The following is a 4,602-nucleotide window of genomic DNA, read 5'->3' on the forward strand; positions in this document are numbered from 1 at the left end:
GCTAGAGAGAGAAGTGGAAGTTACATTTTAATTGGGGGAGACAGATAATAAACAGGCAAATACGTGAAAAAGATAGTTACAGGTGATTGTGACTGCCACTAAGGATAGTAAGAATGGGAGAGATAGAGTGGACAAAAGGAGATGACACTTGAGTTTAGAGCGAGGCGGAAACAGATTTGGGGGAGCAAGAGGGCATGTGGTCCAGGCAGCGTTTCGGCAGCGGAGACGTTCTCCCTGTGCTCCGTAAGATCACGGACTGGCCAGTCATAAGGGCAGGGCCCAGCACCATGGAGGCCCTTGGCCAATATTTGTTTAATTGCACTGGGTTGGAGTCCAGTGGTAAGATAGGCAAACTCACAACCACAACCAAAAATTCAATACGACCGCATGTGCTCGAAAGGGTCGTTCACGGGCTTCTGTGGGAGCAATGAGAAGGCTCCCCAACCACACTCCTGGGGGACCCCGACAACAGGTCCCCTGGCTGTTCCTTGCATGCAACTTCTTCTACCAACTTGGTTCATTTGTGGCAAAATTCAACTGTTGTACGGGGGTGGTTCTCATGCCTGGCACTTTATGAGAATCACCTGAGCATTTTTGTTCCTTGATTTAAACTTTAATTCAAAAAAAAGAAAAAAGGAATCACCTGGGAAATTCCAAAATTTCGGATTTACTGGCCCCACCCTGGGATCTAATTTAGTAATTCCGGGGTGGGGCCTGTGGCTCTTTATAAAACAAATAAATAAAAGTCCCCAGGTGACTCTGATGCTGAGCCAGAATACCGTGGGAATGCGCGTTCTGGAGGGTGCAGACGAGACCTTCGATCTAGCCTTCCCTTTACACACCCCAAAGTGTGCATGTCGGGTTGTAGAATGCTAAGTTCTCTGGAGACCCAAACGCAGCTTCATTCCAAGCCACCAACTCTTGGAAGAAATTTCCAAAAGTGCCCGAGTCTGTGGTTTTGCAAAGTACTTTGCAAATTCCAGTCACGCTTGTAGTCCCTTTCTCACACCTGGCCATGTCCACATCCCACCTGCAACATTATTTATTCTCTATCGTCCCTTAGCTGTATATATTTTTAAAACTCATAAATTATATCAAACTTTAAGTTGCTCCCCTAAATGGAGAGCAGTATCTTCCACTAAGATACAGGTAACCTTAAAGTGAGTTCACTAAAAACAAACTGTTTTGTAAAAGTCTATCTAGCCAGGTCCTCTCGTCCATCCCAAGCTTCTTACCCTCAAATCTGTGGTTTCTTGGTTGAAAAAGAAAAGTTAGCAGTTGTTAGGCATAAAAGATGCAGTAGCACCAAACCGAGACGTTCTCAGATTGAAAGAGAATCGAAAGGGAATAAATAACCTTTTCACTCAAGTGGGTCAATGTTTTTCAGTGTCGTATCTACAACACTGGCCAATCACTGGGTGCCAGGGCGTTATGCATCCCACAGGGATGGCCCAAATCTTCTTTGTTGATACAACCAAGCTAAATATTCACAACAGTAGCAGTAGAGAAAAATAAATGCAAATTAATGAAAGAACATTCCAGAAGTGTTGGCAGCCAACATAAAGCTAGGTTTAGTGGAGGTATTATAAGTCCCCCACCCTATTATATAACCAGCTGTTGGAAAAGAGGAGAGATTAGAGGTAAAATTTAGAGAAGAATCCTGGAGAGAGGCTGGAAGAGGTCCTGTAGCCCAGAGTCAGCTTTTCCTGCCGATTTCCATCCTGATTCTGTCCAAGCTTGGGTCCAGCCCCCCAGTTCCCTCTTTCCGAGTCCTCAGTCTTTTGGGTGTCATTTTAACAGAAACTTTTTGAAAACAGGGAATCCTATCTTATGCATTTCAGCGTTTCCTGTGTTTGGGGCAGTGCCTGCCACCTAACATAGTGGATGTTTTTTAAAATGATTGAAGGTACTGTGAACACCAAATCAACAGGCATGGGACTCTACACAGTATGGAGGGTTCACGGTGAGCTGCCTGCAGGCTCAGCCTTCTGAGATTCAGGCCTTAAGTCGACACCTCCCTGGTTTTATCATTGTGGCTCCTTGTAGGCAGGGCTGCACAAGCGATCCTCCCTAGCACAGCTCCATCAAGGCGTATTGGGTACTTAGAATCAATTAGGGTTAATAACCTTTTCCTGACATCGCCAACTGGGAAGTGGGGTTTCCGTTGCCTCAGTTCCCTAAGGACTAGGCTGGGGTTGGGTGGGTTTCATCACGGGTGGGGGCCCGTGGGTGGGTTAGCGAGTTAACCGGCTGTGCCACACACCGGAGAAGACGAAGGGGGGCCCTTGCCTCCTGGGAGGGGGAGCAGGGATCATCGCTAAAAAATGATGAAACACCACAGCACAAACAGGACCAGTAACAAGTTGTGGCTGACTGGTGGGATGGGAAAGTTACCTTTCCTCTAGCCCCAAAGAACTGTTAAGACAAAATTTGGTGTAACTAGTCACCCTTGGTAATTCCCCTCGGGTGAGGGCAAAGGTGGCAGGTGGATGGGTTGTAGGTGGGAGGTGTCCCAGGTCACACTGGTCGGGCCTCAGGTCGGCTGGGTACAGGGTGGGGGCGGGTAGTGAGCAGTGGGCACAGGCGAACCCTGTCACAGTGACCTTGGTAGCAGTGCCACCCCTGGAACTCCTAAAGGATATGAAGGTCTGAGCCTGTGTTGGCTTCAGAGTTACAACGTTGGGTGTGTCTGATTCCAAAAGAACAAAGGCTTTCCAGCAGAAGTTCTCCGACTGGAGTGAGCAGGAGATTCTCTTGGGGAGTGGGGATTGCTTGTTCAAAAGGCAGGTTCCTGAGCCCTCGCCAGGAAGTTTCTGATTTAAAAGATCTAGGGCCGTGGTGCTCATTCCGGGGTGAGTTCACCCCCCAGGGAACATTGGGCAATGTCTGGAGACAATTTTCGTAGACACAACTAGGGTAGAAGGGTCTGGCATCTAGTGGGCGGAGGCGGGGGATGCTGCAGAACACCCTACAGTGCCCAGAACAGGCCCCCAAACAATTAGGACCCCAAATGTCCATACAGCTGGGGTTTGATCACCTTCCAGGGGAAGGCCTAGGAATGGGCCTCTTCACAAGGACCTCAGGGTTTTCATGCAGGCAGTGGATGCCCTGGCTTGGAAAGACGGTCTTTTTAATTCTAAGGGCATCGTTATTAGCGTTCTCTTTATGCCTCACCCTCCATATCTAGGAGTCAGTGTTGACTTGCGACTCCCCAGGAAACCCTGCCTGGGAACCCTGCCTGGTTAATTCCCCCTCCTAAGCACACCTCCGCGTTGCTTGCCCCTTTGTGTGTCTCTCCTGCTGGAAGGAGAGTTTCTTGAGGGCAGGGTCCAGGTTCAGAGCTGTTACCGGCACCTTGAAAGTGCCTGGCCCCGAGCAGGGCTGGGCAGTCGCGTGCTGGCTGGCATCTGTCTCCGCTTGAAGACCCTCTTCTGCACCGAGGCGAGAGCTTCTCCCCACCACCCGCCCTTCAGACACTGTCCCAGAGCCCTATGTCAGCACCTTCCTGGTGCTTCTTGCTCTAAAACGATCTTGTTTGTTCGTTTGCTTTTCATTCATTCAACACATGTGTTATTGGGCACTTGCTGTATGTCTCATCCTGTGCCCTCATTTGGGGGTCGTAGCAGCGAGCTTATATTTGGAGGGGAACCAGGACAATAAACAACGTAGAAAACTGTATGTAACGTGTGGCGTTCGTAAGCCCAGTGGAGGAAAATAAAATAGCAAAACGGGCTGGGGGCTGGTTATGTGTGAGATTTCAGGTGAGGCAGGCCTGCGGGAGAAAGTGTCGTTTAAGCAAAAACTGGATATTGAGGGGTGACTTGTCTTCTGCCCCATTAGAAAATAAACAGTCAGAGGACCAGGATCTACCCTTTCTCGATGGCTACTGTCTCTCCAGAACAGGCGCATAGTAGGTGCTCAATAAATGCTATTTAAGCAAAACAAAGAGAAGAATATGTGATGAAACTCTCAAGGAGGCAGATGGGAGATTTTTGTTTTTATGACTATCCTCTGATGAGCAAGGAGAAGGGAGGGACGGGCATGATTGAACTTAAGCAGGGGGAGGACATCTTTGTGGTCAGTCAGTGACTTAGAGGATGGAGGTCATCACTGGATGGGCGCCCTCCCCCTTCCCCCGCCCAGAGCAAATCTAAGTTCTCACCCTCCTGATGTGATCCAAGTCCCTGCTGGTTAGCTGCCGGGGCCCCTGCGGCTCCCTTTTCAGCTGCCTAGTTTGGCCATCAGTCTGTCCCTTTCCTCCCAAATCTACTCCCTTCTCACCTCCTCCCCCGAGGGGTGTCCCTGCGCCTAATGGGCATGTCCTCTCACCAGCAAAGAGGGCACACCGGCGAGAGCGAGCAGGGGTGGCACGCCGGGTCCCCACTCCCAGCCCCTCTCCCCTGGCGGGACACTGTCCCTTTAATAGACTCCCTCTGCCTGGCGCTCTGCGGCTGGGGAGTAAATTTCTCCCTGTCATCAGGTCGTGGGGAGAGGAGGAGGAGGAGTTTGTTAATGTTCAGTTTGTTCAGCGGGATCGATGTTTGCTGGCATCGCCTCGCCCTGTCTTGTGTGTGTGTGTGTGAGAGAGAGAGAGAGAGAGAG

This window comes from Hipposideros armiger, unplaced genomic scaffold, assembly GCF_001890085.2.
Source record: "Hipposideros armiger isolate ML-2016 unplaced genomic scaffold, ASM189008v1 scaffold_54, whole genome shotgun sequence".
In the NCBI taxonomy this organism is placed as follows: Eukaryota; Metazoa; Chordata; class Mammalia; order Chiroptera; family Hipposideridae; genus Hipposideros; species Hipposideros armiger.